The following is a 15,670-nucleotide window of genomic DNA, read 5'->3' as shown; positions in this document are numbered from 1 at the left end:
TCGGGTTCTGGGCACACTGGGCCAGACACGTGCTGGTGTGCCTCTGCCCCGGCGCGACCCTGCCTGGCCCTCCTTGGAGGCCAGAGAAATTGCATCCTGGCAGCTGGCAGGCCCGGTGGAGAGCAGGCAGAAATCAGGCGGCAAAATCTTCCTTTGAGCCAAACAAAGCTCAGAAAGAGCCTTGACTCCTCGGTCCAGAGAATCTGACAGTGTCTCTGGGTACATTCCTAGAAATGCATCTTGGGGCCGGGCGCAGCGACTCACGCCTGTAATCCCAGCACTTTGGGAGGCCAAGGAGAGCAGATCATTTGAGGTCAGTTTGAGACCAGCCTGGCCAACATGGTGAAACCCCAGCTCTAGTAAAAATACAAAAATTAGCCGGGCTTGGGGGCGCATGCCTGTAGTCTCAGCTACTCAAGAGGCTGAGGCAGGAGAATCGCTTGAACCTGGCAGGCGGAGGTTGCAGTGAGCCAAGGTCATGCCACTGCACTTCAGCCTGAGCAACAGAACAAGACTCTGTCTCAAAAAGAAGAAAAAGAAATGACATCTCAGGTGGGTCCTGTGGCCACAGAATAATGACTCTGATATCCAAGTCCTAATCCCCAGAATCTGTAACTTTGGTGCCTTCCATGGCCAAAGAGACTCTGTAGGTGGGACTGAGTGAAGGACATGGAGACGGGAGATAATCCTGATGATCTGGGGGGCCTCATATGCCCACAGTGTCCTCATGAGAGGAGGTGGGAGGGTGAGGGTCAGAGAGAGACTGGAAGAGGCTGTGCTGTGCTGTGGCTGTGAAGGGAGAGGAAGGGGCCCCGAACAAGGGATGTGGGTGCCTCTAGATGCTGGGAAAGGCGGGAACAGATTCTCGCCTGGAGCCCCCAGGAGGGACCAGCCCTGCCCACACCTTGGCTTTGGCCCAGGGAGGCCTGTCTTGTTCCAGCAGCACCAGGAAGCCAACACAGGCTCCCTGGGGCAATGCTACTCGATGCCGGCTTCAGAGAGAGCCGAATGGTTTACTGGGCATCTGGCATCTTTACAGGAGGAGTACCTTGCAAATGGGAGCTGCCCAACTCATAATATCCAGATCCTCACTTCACCCTGAGACTTCCAGGAGTCCCAGCAAGGCAATGAAATTCTCCAGGCCTCAGTTTCCCCACGTCATTGATCAGCTTTGTCCCTTCAGTTGTAATTTTTCTAGGGTATGTGTGGTGACAATGTCATTTTTATCTGCCCAGCATCCCTTTCTTCAATGAAGGTCCACTTCATCCCTGCTGTCCTGGTGGGATGGCCGATCATGGTGCTAGCTACCAGGTCTGCCAATCACAGTGTTTACTCTCTCTCTCTCCCCATCAGTGATTGGTCCACACTGAACACAAGCCTGCCAATCACAGCTTCCACCCCTCCATCTCCACCCAGTGATTGGTCCACACTAGACCCTGGCCTGCCAATCACAGTGCCCACCCCTCCATCCCCATCAGTGATTGGTCCACACTAGACCCTGACCTGGCAATCACAGTGCCCACCCCTCCATCCCCATCAGTGATTGGTCCACACTGGACCCTGACCTGGCAATCACAGTGCCCACCCCTCCATCCCCATCAGTGATGGACCCAAGAGGTTGCATATCACCCAAGCAAGCCACCAAGTTCTTTTGGATCCTTGAGATTCAACTTTATAAGACTGTCACTTTTTAAGACCAAAGTCTATAGAACAAGATCAGTTTCTTATGGTTCAACTAACAGAAGCAGAGACAGAGACGCCTTCTTCCCAGTGGGGCTCCTAAACTGCCATGTGTAGACGTGGGGCCATTGGCCGCCATCTTGGTGGCCAACAGAAGGAAAGGATGAGGTCGATGTCGTGGAGGAAGAGACCAGAAGGGGACAGAGTGGGGAGCAGGAGTCTTCACCAGGGAAGGACCTCAGCAGACACCAGAGTCAGGCACAGCCCCGCCCAGCGCCAGCTCCTCCACAGGACCTGTTTAGTCATGGAGCCAAGTTCTGCGCCAGCTGGTGCCAGGATATATAGTTTGTGAACAAACGGAAGCAGAAAGCAGGAACTTCTACAAGGATGGTCCCTAAAGGAAATGCTCTTCGCCTCCTTTGCTCTGTCTAGAGAAGAACACAAGACAATCAACACGACATCAGGCTTATCCACCGTATGCACTCAGCGCCCATCTCACCAAGGCCATAGAGGCTCATGGCCAAGGGGCCAGAGCCAGCCGGTGGTCAGAGGAGAAACCTTCCTCCAAGAACTTCTTCCAAGCCTGGTTAGGGGCTCCCCAGAGACAGCCAGAGCAACACAGGGGCCTCAAACACGGTCTCTGGGTTTTTGAGGGGTGTTTTTGTTTTCTTCTTTTTTTTTTTTTGAGAAGGAGTCTCGCTCTGTCTCCAGGCTGGAGTGCAGTGGCACAATCTCGGCTCACTGCAAGCTCTGCCTCCCGGGTTCAAGCGATCCTCTCGCCTCAGCCTCCCAAGTAGCTGGGACTACAGGCGCCCACCACCACACCCAGCTAATTTTTGTATTTTTAGTAGAGACAGGGTTTCTTTTTTTTTTTTGAGACGGAGTCTTGCTCTGTCCCCCAGGCTGGAGTGCAATGGCGCGATCTCAGCTCACTGCAAGCTCCGCCTCCCGGGTTCACGCCATTCTCCTGCCTCAGCCTCCCGAGTAGCTGGGACTACAGGCGCCCACCAACACGTCCGGCTAATTTTTTGTATTTTTAGTAGAGACGGGGTTTCACCGTGTTAGCCAGGATGGTCTCGATCTCCTGACCTCGTGATCCGCCCGCCTCGGCCTCCCAAAGTGCTGGGATTACAGGCTTGAGCCACCGCGCCCGGCCAAGACAGGGTTTCACCATATTGGTCAGGCTGGTCTCGAACTCTTGACCTCAGGTGCCTCGGCCTCCCAAAGTGTGGGGATTATAGGTGTGAGCTACCGTGCCCTACCTCTATTGAAAAAAAAAAAAAAAAAAAAAAAAAGATTGTTGAGAGAAATCAGCATGAAATTAATGGACAGGCAGGACTTTGAGCCTCTCCTTGTCACCGTGAATACAAGAAAAAGGAATCTTTGGTGCTGATAACTTGAGAAGCAGTGAAGTCGCGGACGGGTCAGAGCTCTGTAGCTCGGGAAAATGTTATAAGGCATTGCCCAGATTTGCCCAATGTACAGAACCTTCTAGACTCCTCTCAACTCCTCAAGGATAGACACGAGCCTTCTTTACCTCACTGCCTTGCTCAGATCTCCCTGTAAAGTACTTTGTAAATAGTTGGTACAGATAAAAGCATTTGTTGCTTCAGTGAAAAGCTGACAAGTTTACTAAACAATAAATCAGCATGGTGTGTATTAGCTTCGCAAAAAGTTGGCTGAAAACCTCCAAGCTGCAACCTCCCAAGGCCACGTGTATGGCAAAGAAAGCAAAAGTTGGCCAGGCACCGTGGCTCATGCCTGTAATCCCAGCACCTTAAGAGGCTGAGGTGAGTGGATTGCTTGAGGTCAGGAGTTTGAGACCACCCTGGCCAACACGGCGAAACCCCGTCTCTACTAAAAATATGAAAATTAGCTGGGCGCACGCCTGTAATCCCAGCACTTTGGGAGGCCAAAGTGGGAGGATCCCTTGAGGCCGGGCGTTTGAGTCCAGCCTGGCCAACATCACAAAACCCCATCTCTACTAAAAATACAAAAAATTAGCCAAGTGTGGTGGTGCGCCTGTAATCCCAGCTACTTGGGAGGCTGAGGCATGAGAATCGCTTGAACCTGGGGGGCGGAGGTTGAAGTGAGCCCAGATTGCTCCACTGCACTCCAGCCTGGGTGACAGAGTGAGACTGTGTCTCAAAAACCAATAAATATATAAAAATAAAAAAAAGAAAGCAAAAGCTGAAGGCTGGATTCATCCTGGGTGAATTACCCATCTCGTTATAATGCAAAGTTCATTTAAAACCCAAGTTTCTGGCTGGGCGCGGTGGCTCACACCTGTAATCCCAGCACCTTGGGAGGCCAAGGAGGGAGGATCACTTGAGGCCAGGAGTTTAGACCAGCCTGAGGAACATAGCAAGACCCTATCTCCACAAAAAATAAAAATAATTAGCCAGGCTTGGTGGTGCACGCCTGTGGTTCCAGCTACTTTGGAGGCTGAGGCAGGAAGATCACTTGTACCCAGGAGGTCAAGGCTGAAGTGAATCATGATTGTGCCACTGCACTCCAGCATGGGTGATAGAGCAAGACTTTGTCTCAGGAAAAAATAAATTTTTTTAATTAAAAAATGTTTAGAACACCCATATTTCTAAATTGAAATAAATTCTTACTAAGCTGCAAAGTCCGTTTAGGGTTAAAAAAAAAAAAAAAGCCAAAACAAAATCATTTAGTGCTGGGCAGACCAAAAATAAAACCGGCCTGTTTCGGTGAATCTTTCTCTTATCACTCAGATGCAATGGAGACAGTCGGTCTCAGACAAGCAGGCGTTTTAATTCAGAGAAAGGCAGAGAGAGAAGGTTCTGGAAGGTCCTTCACACTGTTAATCTCAGAGTACAAAATATCTTCTAGAGTTTTATTATCTTTTTTTCCAAAGACTGGGGGTGGGAGAGAATGAAATACACAGGTAGAAGGAGGGAAGATAGCCCATTTCGAGAAACAAGAGTGGGGACAGAGGTTCACAGGTGACCCTGAGGTGGGAGGAAGCCCTTGACAAGAGGAGGCACCATTTATTTATTTTTTAAAGCAACGTAGGAGGGTAAGTTACCAGCCGGGTTTGAGAGATATGTGAGAATGCCCCCAGGCAAACCAAAAAGAAAAATGTGTAGCTATAAAACCAAAGAGATCAGTAGCAGGAGACTTGCCCGCCTGCGTTACAGGAAAAAGCTTCGAGAAGAATGGACGTGGGATCTCAGATCCGAACTATGCACCAAGATACAGGGAAGAAAAAAGAAGGGGCCAGGCACAGTGGCTCACGCCTATAATCCCAGACTTTGGGAGGTCAAGGCAGGTAGATCACTTGATGTCAAGAGTTTGAGACCAGCCTGGCCCCCATCTCTACTAAAAATATAAAAATTAGCCGGGCATGGCGGCGGGCGCCTATAATCCCAGCTTGAACCCGGGAGGTGGAGGTTGCAGTGTGCCAAGATCGCACCAAAATTAAGAACCATCAGCACTGGTATCTCCAAATTGAGCCTGAGCCTCACCCAGCTTCCAGCCCAACAGACGTCACTCTGCCGGCATCCTCTGGCCCAGGTGGGAGGCAGGAAGTCCGACTCATCCCAACGCGGTGGTGATGGGGTGAGAGTCCCTGTCACCCAGTGATTCAGTTTGCTTTGGGGTGACCAGTTGTCCTGGCCCTGGTTTGCTCAAGGCTATTCTAGTTTGGTTTTTTTTCTTGGTTTTGTTGTTGTTGAGACGGAGTCTTGCTCTGTCACCAGGCTGGAGTGCAGTGGCACGATGTTGGCTCACTGCAACCTCCACTTCCTGGGTTCAAGCGATTCTCCTGCCTCAGCCTCCCAGGTAGGTGAGATTATAGATGCCCGCCACCACATCCAGCTAAATTTTTTTTTCTTTTGTATTTTAGTAGAGACGGGGTTTTGCCGTGTTGCCCAGGGTAGTCACAAACACCTGAACTCAGGCAATCTGCCTGCCTCAGCCTCCCAAAGTGCTGGGATTACAGGCGTGAGCCACTGCGCCCGGCAGCTATTCCAGTTTTAACCTGGAACCTGGGACATCTGGCCAAGCTACCCACTTCCGTCTTCATCTGTTAAGAACCATCTGGAAGGGCCGGGCGCGGTGGCTCACGCCTGTAATCCCAGCACTTTGGGAGGCCGAGGCGGGCGGATCCCGAGGTCAGGAGATCGAGACCATGGTGAAACCCCGTCTCCACTAAAAATACAAAAAATTAGCCGGGCGTGGTGGCGGGCGCCTGTAGTCCCAGCTACTCGGAGAGGCTGAGGCAGGAGAATGGCGTGAACCCGGGAGACGGAGTTTGCAGTGAGCCGAGATCGCGCCACTGCACTCCAGCCTGGGCGACAGAGCGAGACTCCGTCTCAAAAAAAAAAAAAAAAAAAAAAAAAAAAGAACCATCTGGAGCCGTGTGGGGGCCCCCAAGGAGGGACTAGGCAAGGACTTTGTGAGCACAGCCATGAGTGACAGTGAACGAGTGACCGACTGTGAACGAGGCAGGAGCAATGTCTGTTTCCAGCCTCTGGATCCTCCAGATGAGGTCAGCCGGGGAGAGTCTTGGTTCAGGGCCAGCGTGTCCTTAATGCCACTCTGAGACCTGCCAGTGTCTGTTTTCAAGCAGGAGTGAGCTGTAGGCTCAGCGCCTTCGCAGAGGACATCCGGGGCCAGGGTGTAGGGTGACAGGAGGGAGGTATTGGCCTTGGGAGAAAAATTAAAGTGAGCTCCAAAAACCTCAGTCATCAAGATACATAATATTGTCACGCATTTTTTTCTTTTTGAGATAGGGTCTGGCTCTGTCACCCAGGCTGAAGTACAGTGGTATGATCTCGGCTCACTGCAGCCTTGAACTCTTGGGCTTAAGTGATCCTCCTGCCTCAGCCTCCCGAGTAGATGGGACTACAAGTGCATGCCACCATGCTGGGTTAATTTTTTTTAAGTTTTTGTAGAGACGAGGTCTTGCTATGTTGTCCAGTCTGGGCAATATGTATATATATATATATATATATATATATATATATATAGAGAGAGAGAGAGAGAGAGAGAGAGAGAGAGAGAGAGAGACAGAGAGAGAGAGAAAGCAAAAGAAAGCAAAAGCTGAAGGCTGGATTCATCCTGCGTGAATTACCCATCTCATTATAAGCAAAGTCCATTTAAAACCCAAGTTTCTGGCTGGGCACGGTGGCTCATACCTGTAATCCCAGCACCTTTGGAGGCCAAGCAGAGAACATCACTTGAGGCCAGGAGTTTAGCCCAGCCTGAGCAACATAGCGAGACCCCCATCTCCACAAAAAATAAAAATAATTAGACAGGCGTGGTAAAACCTGGAACCTGGGACATCTGGCCAACCGACCCACTTTTTTTTTTTTTTTCTTGAGACGGAGTCTCACTCTATCACCCAGGCTGGAGTGCAGTAGCATAATCTTGGCTCACTGCAAACTTCGCCTCCCGGGTTCACACCATTCTCCTGCCTCAGCCTCCTGAGTAACTGGGACTACAGGCTCCCGCCACTGTGCCTGGCTAATTTTTTGTATTTTTAGTAGAGACAGGGTTTCACCGTGTTAGCCAGGATGTGTATATATTTTTTTTAAATGAAGTCTCTGTCACCCAGGCTAGAGTGCAGTGGCACAATATCAGCTCACTGCAATCTCTGCCTCCTGGTTCATGCGATTCTCCTGCCTCAGCCTCCCAAGTAGCTGCGATTACACTGGTGCCCGCCACCATGCCTGGCTAATTTTTGTATTTTCAGTAGAGATGGGGTTTCGCTATATTGCCCAGGCTGGTCTTGAACTCCTGACTTCAAGTGATCTGCCAGCCTTGGCATCCCAAAGTGCTGGGATTACAGGCATGAGCCACTGCGTTTGGCCATCCCCAGGTGAGTTTCTGATGAGATCACAGCCCAGCCAACACTCTGACCGCAGCCTTGTCAGACCCTGAGCAGAGGATCCAGCCAAACCATGCCCAGCCACCCAACCCACAAAAACCACAAAACCATGAGACAGTAAACAGGAGGTGTTTCAAGTTGCTACATTTGTGGTAATTTGCAGAAAACTAGGCCAGGTGCAGTGGCTCAGGTCTGTAATCCCAGCACTTTTGGAGGCTGTGGCAGGAGGATCGCTTGAGCCCAGGAGCTTGAGATCAGTGTGGGCAACATAATGAGAACCCATCTCTACAAAAAAAAAAAAAATTACAAATTAGCCAAGGTGGGAGCACACATCTGTAGTCCCAGATACTTGGGAGGCTGAGGCAGGAGGATCACTTGAGCCCAGGAGGTTGAGGCTGCAGTGAGCTGTGATCAAGCCACTACACTGCAGCCTGGGTGAGAGTGACAGAGCAAGACCCTGTCTTAAACAAACAAACAAAAGCTAATACAATCATTAACAGGCTTCTTAAATTTGACACTGACCAAACTGAGCTCTCATATCCCTCCTCACTCTTCTCATCTTCACAAAAGTGCCTGCTCCTCCCACAGTCTTCTCAGCTCAGACAGCAGCTCCACTTTTATAGTCACTCAGATACAAAAATTTTTTTAAAAAAACCTGGGTTTGGCCGGGCGCAGTGGCTCATGCCTGTAATCCCAGCACTTTGGGAGGTGGGTGGATCACCTGAAGTCAGGAGTTTGAGACCAGCATGGCCAACATGATGAAACCCCATCTGTACTAAAAATACAAAATTAGCTGGGTGTGGTGGCAGGCACCTGTAATCCCAGTTACTCTGGAGGCTGAGGCAGGAGAATCACTTGAACCCGGGAGATGGAGGTTACAGTGAGCCGAGATCACACCATTGCACTACAGCCTGGACAACGAGAGCAAAACTCTGTCTCAAAAAAAAAAAAAAAAAAAAAGAATTAGCTGGGCATGGTGGCGTACGCCTGTAATCCCAGCTACTCAGGAGGCTGAGGCAGGAGAATTGCTTGAGCCCAGGAGGCGGAGGTTGCAGTGAGCTGAAATTGTACCACTGTGCTCCAGCCTGGGCGACAGAGTGAGACTCTGTCTCAAAAAAAAAAAAAAAAAAAACCAAAAAACAAAACTGGGTTTATCCTTGATGCCCTGGCACATCCCAAACCCAGTCCATCCAAAAACGTTGTCAGACTGTCTGCAGGGTAGATCTAGAATTGGGCCCCTATGCCATGTCTAGCCTGGTCTAAGCGGAGCATCGCCCAGGCTCACAAAATGCCACTTCCTTCTTCCCCTCCCTGGGTCTGTTCCCAACGGGGAGCCTCAGGGAGACAGCTAAGACCCGCGTCAGGTGGCGTCTCGCCTCTGCCCAAACCTCCGCACAGCAACTGGGTCTAACTGTCCTCATCTCCAACCCCTCCCTCCCTCAGCCCCAGCTGCACTGGCCTCCTTGCTGATCCCAAAACACGCACAGCATGGTCCAGCCTCAGGGCCTTTGCACAGGCTGTGTCTCCTGCCTGACATCCTCAGCTATATCCTCCTGGCAGTCACCCTACTGTGTCCTTCACATTCTCTGCTTTCTTTTTTTTTTTTTTGTCTCTCAAATTTTGCAAACTGAACCCACGGGAGTAGATGGTAGGATGGTTTCTGCCACATGCAGAGCCTGGAGCTGCTTAATTCCCACTCGTCTTAACCACTGGAAAAGGAGAGCCAGGAAAAACACAGCCACCATGTGTGGTCTCTCCGTTCCGTAGCCTAATGCTTCCTGAAAGAACAAGTTATTTCCCTCTGCCCCTCTGGCCCCACAAATCCAGAGAGTTACAATGTGATAGTTATAGCTGGCACATCATTCCTTAAGAGCTCTAACACTGAAAAATGTGCCTTTAATAAAAATAAGTGGATAAGGCCAGGCATGGTGGCTCATGCCTATAATCCCAACATTTTGGGAGGCTGAGGCAGGTGGATCACTTGAGGTCCGGAGTTCGAGACCAGCCTGGCCAACATGGTGAAACCCTGTCTCTACTAAAAATACAAAAATTAGCCAGTCATGAGCCAGGCGCAGCGGCTCATGCCTGTAATCCCAGCACTTTGGGAGGCCGAGAAGGGCGGAGTACAAGATCAGGAGATAGAGGCCATCCTGGCTAACACAGTGAAACCCCATCTCTGCCAAAAATACAAAAAAATTAGCCGGGCATGGTGGCGGGTGCCTGTAGTCCCAGCTACTCGGGAGGCTGAGGCAGGAGAACGGCGTGAACCGGGAGGCGGAGCTTGCAGTGAGCCAAGATTGCACCACTGAATTCCAGCCTGGGCGATGGAGCAAGACTCCCTCTCAAAAAAAAAAAAAAAAAAATAGCCAGTCATGGTGGCACGTGCCTGTAATCTCAGCTACTTGGGAGGCTGAGGTAGGAGAGTCACTTGAACCAGGGAGGCAGAGGTTGCAGGGAGCCGAGATTCTACCACTACACTCCAGCCTGGGCAATGGAGCAAGACTCTGTCTTAGAAAAAAAAGTAGATAAGCATTTTCTGTGTGACAGGCGTGTATTTTTTTTCTTTTTTCTTTTTTTGAGATGGAGTCTTGCTCTATACCCCAGGCTGGAGTGCAGTGGCGCGATCTCGCTCACTGCAACCTCCACCTCCTGGGTTCACTCCATTCTCCTGCCTCAGCCTCCGGAGTAGCTGGGACTACAGGCACCCTCCACCACGCCCGGCTAATTTTTTGTATTTTTTAGTAGAGACAGCGTTTCACCGTGTTAGCCAGGATGGTCTCGATCTCCTGACCTCATTATCTGCCTGCTTTGGCCTCCCAAAGTGCTGGGATTACAGGCTTGAGCCACCGCGCCCGGCCGACAGGCGTTGTATTAAACAATATTTATAGTCATCATCTCATTTATTGCCACAATTCTCCTGTGAGACTGGTTCTATTCTGACCAAAGACAAACTGGAGGCACAGAAGAGTTAGGTAACTTGCCCAGGGTTACAGATGTGGTGGTTTTTAAATATCTCCAAAAATTATTTGCTCTCCTCACCTACAGAGCCTAATTTCCCTCTCTTTGAGTGTGTGTTGGACTTACTGACTCACTTGTAATGAATAGAATGTACCAGAAGCAATGGAGCTAGACTTCTGAGGTTAGATCATAGAAGTACTATGGCTTTGTTCTTTCTCTCCCTTGAATCACCAGCCCTGGGGGAAACAAGCAGCCATGTTGTCAGGATGCTCAAGCAGCACTATGGTGATTACCACGTGGTGAGGAACTGAGGCCTCCCACCAACAGCCACATGAGGGCAGCAGCTTGGGAGTGGCTCCTCCAGCCCCAGAAGAGCTTTCTGATGAGGCAGCCCTGGCCCATGTCTTTCTTTTTTTTTTTTTTAAATGGAGTCTCGCTTTGTCACTCAGGCTGGAGTGCAGTGGCGTGATCTTGGCTCACTGCAAGCTCCGCCTCTTGGGTTCACACTATTCTCCTGCCTCAGCCTCCTGAGTAGCTGGGACTACAGATGCCTGCCACCACGCCCAGCTAATTTTTTGTGTTTTTAGTAGAGACAGGGTTTCACCGTGTTAGCCAGGATGGTCTCGATCACCTGACCTTGTGATCTGCCCACCTCGGCCTCCCAAAGTGCTGGGATTACAGGCGTGAGCCACCGCACTCGGCCCCTGGCCCATGTGTTAACCGCAACCTCATGAGAGACCCTGGGCCAGAACCACCCAGATAAGTCACTCCCAAATCCTTGGCCCACAGAAACTGTGACAGAATAAATGTCTGTTGTTTTAATTGGCTAAATTTGGGAGATATTTGTTATACAGTAACCAAAAACTAATACACAGGACGGCAGGTCCCAGGGCTCTTCTGTCTGGGGTTCCTTATTTACTTTTTTTTTTTTTTTGAGATAGGGTTTCACTCTGTTACCGAGGCTGGAGTGCACTGATGCTATCACAGCTCACTGAAGCCTCAACCTCCTGGACTCAAGCAATCCTCCCACCTCGGCCTCCTGAGTAGCTAGGACTACAGGTGCGCACCACCACACCCGGCTAATTTTTTTAATTTTTGGTAGAGACAGGATCTCACTCTCTGCTTTTAATGGCCAATGTTTTCTAGTTGCTCAAAACCATGGTTCAACCTCTCCAAGGAGAAATTCAGGGGGTTCCCTTTTTTTCCAAGCAGCTTCAATAAAACCCAAAGGTTCACCTCGGCTTCATTCTTGGGCTTCTAAATTTCTTCTCTTTCTCCATCTTTTTCTATAATTATTTATTTATTTTGAGACAGTCTCTCACTCTGTCACCCAGGCTGGAGTGCAGTGGTGTTATCACGGCTCACTGCAGCCTCCAACTCCTGGGTTGAAGCCATTCTCCCACCTCAGCTTCCTAAGTAGTTGGGGCTATGGGTGCACATCACCATGCCTGGCTAATTTTTTAGTTTTTGTACAGATGGGGTCTTGCTGTGTTGCCCAGCTGGTCTCAACTTCCTGTGCTCAAGTGATCCTCCTGCCTCAGCCTCCCAAACAGCTGAGACTACAAGCCTGCACCATCACGCCCCCAGCCTCGGTCTGGGCTCTTTAGCTGTCTTGCCCACCTGTCTGTGTAATTTTTTTGTTTTGTTTGTTTTTTCCTTCACTTAATCCAAGATGATCACAGTTTTCAGACACCTCCATCCCATTCGATTCCCCACCTTTGGTCCCACAGCAGCCAAAGCCCGTTTATAGAACAGACAGCTGTTGTCTATGCCACGGCCTCTCTTATTTCTTCCTGTCCCCTGTCCTCGGGCCTGAATCTAGCCAGGAAATCCTCCCCTCCTCCATCGCCCCAACATCATGAAATAAATCACTCAGCAAGCCTACAGGAAACTTAATAAGCTTGGTCTCCTTTTTTTTTTTTTTTTCATTTTGTCTATGGTCTTTTTGTTAGGTTTTCATGGGAAGAGGTGTTTGTGAGAAAACTATTTGCGCAATGATATCTTGTGTTCTTTTAGCTTTATAATGTGGACAGAGGAGAAAGGAGTCAGTAATCGAGTGGGAGGGAAAACGCCGATAAACATGAGTGATACCAAGGGAACCAGAGGAAAACGCAGAGATTAAAAAATAACCTTCCAATCACTTACGAGTTGTACCATTTAAAATTAATACAGCTCCTAAATGCAATGTGGGATCCTGGATTGCAACGTAGAACAGAAATATTGGTGGAAGACTGAGTGTGGCACCCACGGTTGTGCCTTAGTTTTGCTCTTATTTTTTTTGAGACGGAGTCTCGCTCCGTCGCCCAGGCTGGAGTGCAGTGGCGCGATCTCGGTTCACTGCAAGCTTTAACTCCCGGGTTCACGCCATTCTCCTGCCTCAGCCTCCCGAGATTACAGGCGCCCGCCACCACGCCCGGCTAATTTTTTTTGTATTTTTAGTAGAGACGGGGTTTCACCGTGTTAGCCAGGATGATCTCGATCTCCTGACCTCGTGACCCGCCCGCCTCGGCCTCCCAAAGTGCTGGGATTACAGGCGTGAGCCACCGCGCGCCCGGCCCAGTTTTGCTCTTTGTTCTGTGGTCAAAGGTGTCAACGCAAGGGGACACTGGGTGGAGGGTGGGTGTGTGGGGACTCTCTGCACCATCTTCACAACTAAAATTATCCCCCCCCAATTTTTTTTAATAAAGGTAACGTGTAAACAAAACAACAAAGGGCTGGGTGCTGTGGCTCCCGCCTGTAATCTCAGCACTTTGGGAGGCCAAGGTGGGAGGATTCCTTGAGCCCAGGAATTCAAGACCAGCCTGGGCAACATAGCGAGACCCCATCTCTGCAAAACAACAACAAAGGAAGCCTTATGCAGTTATGAGTGGATCACCCAGAATATGTTACCCCCTGCATCCATTTCAGAGCCACACATAGAAACATCAAAGGCTTAGAACAGCCTGCAGGGCTGCGTCCACCATCAACTTCAATAAAACCCCAAGGTTCGCCTCATCTTCATTCTTGGGCTCTAAATTTCTTCTATTTCTCTGTCTTTCATTCATTCATTCATTTATTTATTTGAGACAGGGTCTCACTCCGTCACCCAGGCTGGAGTGCAGTGGTGTGATCACAGCTCACTGCAGCCTCCAACTCCTGGGCTCAAGCGATCCTCCCATCTCAGCCTCCTGAGTAGCTGGGACTACAGGTGCTGGGTCTACAGGACTACCGGGAGGCTGAGATGTGCTTATGCCAACAGCGTCCTGTTGGTGTAGGGTGTAGGGCTCACAGGCTTATGAGAGTTGATCCGGTCTTCCCAATAATCCCAGGGTATACAGGAGACAGGTCCAGCTAGTATCAGTAATGCCCATTTACAGAGGAGATTAACGCTCTCTCTGCCTCGCCCTCCCTCCCTCCCTCTCTCACTCTCTCTCTCTCTCACACACACACACACACACACACACACACACACACACACAGAGTTCTTGGAATTCCAGTGACTCCCCTACATTGCTGGGCAGCTTCTCTGTTGTGCTCCCCGAGAACCCTGCTCCCCAGCTAAGCCAGGTGAGCCTTGGGGACCGAGGGGTGCAGAGCCGGGAGCTCTAAACCCTGCCCCAGTGTCGGCACCCAGGGTCCAGTCCTGCCTCCCCAAGCACCAGCTCTATCACCCACAGTTGCACGCACAGGTGCACGGGGAATCACACGCCCTCACTCCCTCCCACACTCTCGCCTGTCCTCCCACCCCCGCCAACCGCTCCCATGTCAAATCTCCACCCATGTGTCCACTATCAGAGAAACGACGCCTTTGCCTTCATTCCGCCCTCCCCTGTGATCCATCTACGATGCCTCCACGTCGCCGCAAAGCCCTTAACCAACCACAGTGACAACAGGGTTTGCACTCCGATGCTCCAGTGTCCCTGCAAGCTCACACCCTGCGGACAGAGTCCCCAGCCTGGGCAACCGGCCACCAACGCCTTTTGCCTAGGGACTCTCCAAGCTCCGTATTTTACACCCTAAACATTCTGCGAAGGCAACTTTAGACAGTCCATGAATGCTCTTTAGGGACGGGACCCAACGCGCAGTGGGCCACACGGTCCCTGGCTCACGTTCACGTGCTGTGGGCAGCGGGGCACACACGGACTCCCATTCCGTGTGGCAGGACAAGCAGGCTGCGTGAGGCTCTGCGGGGTCCAATTACCCCATGGTCAGGCCAGCCTGAGCGCTGGGACCCTCATCCCCATGCCCTAGATGAGAAGACTAGGAAGAGGGGATTTGCACACACAACCACAACCTCACACAACACAACCACACAACACACAACCACACATTACAACCTCACACCACACACCACACACACCCTCACAAAACACACCTCATACAACCACACACAACCTCACACCACCATCCATAAATCATACACAATCTCATCATGCAAGTACACATACAACCACACGTTACAACTGCACAAATCTCACATACAATGACCACAGAGCCAAACCCAACTTCACACATGTAGTCATACACTGATACAATCACAACTCCACCATATACATACACAGACACGATTACACATATTGCCACAATCATATGCAATCACACACAAACACAATTATACAACCATACACAGCCACACAAAGCCATCCACAAAATCATGCAAATCTCATCATGCAATCACACACACAACCGTACACTATAACCACACAGCTGCCGAAACCTCCCATACAACACACAACCATACACGGTCTCACACATGCAGTCACACACCCATACACACAATTACACCTCCGCCACAATCACACAGGCACAGTGACACACATGGCCGCACAGTCACACAATCTCACACAACCACACACAATCCTATGCAATCAAACATCATGACATAACTACATGCAACCACACGACCACACAACAATACACACTCAGTTATACAGCCACCAACACACAACCATATATGATCCCACCCAACCACACAATTACACAACCATACACAATCACGCATGACCACATGACACATGACCACACACAATCACACAATTACACAACATAAACGATCACTCATGACCACACACATATAATACACAAACACACACAAACCACATGGCCATACGCAGCCACAGACACAATTATATATATTGCCACACACAACCACACATCACACACAATCACACACAGCCACACAGACAACTCACGCAG

This window comes from Symphalangus syndactylus, chromosome 17, assembly GCF_028878055.3.
Source record: "Symphalangus syndactylus isolate Jambi chromosome 17, NHGRI_mSymSyn1-v2.1_pri, whole genome shotgun sequence".
Taxonomy (NCBI): domain Eukaryota; kingdom Metazoa; phylum Chordata; class Mammalia; order Primates; family Hylobatidae; genus Symphalangus; species Symphalangus syndactylus.
Note: the sequence above shows the minus strand (reverse complement) of the source record.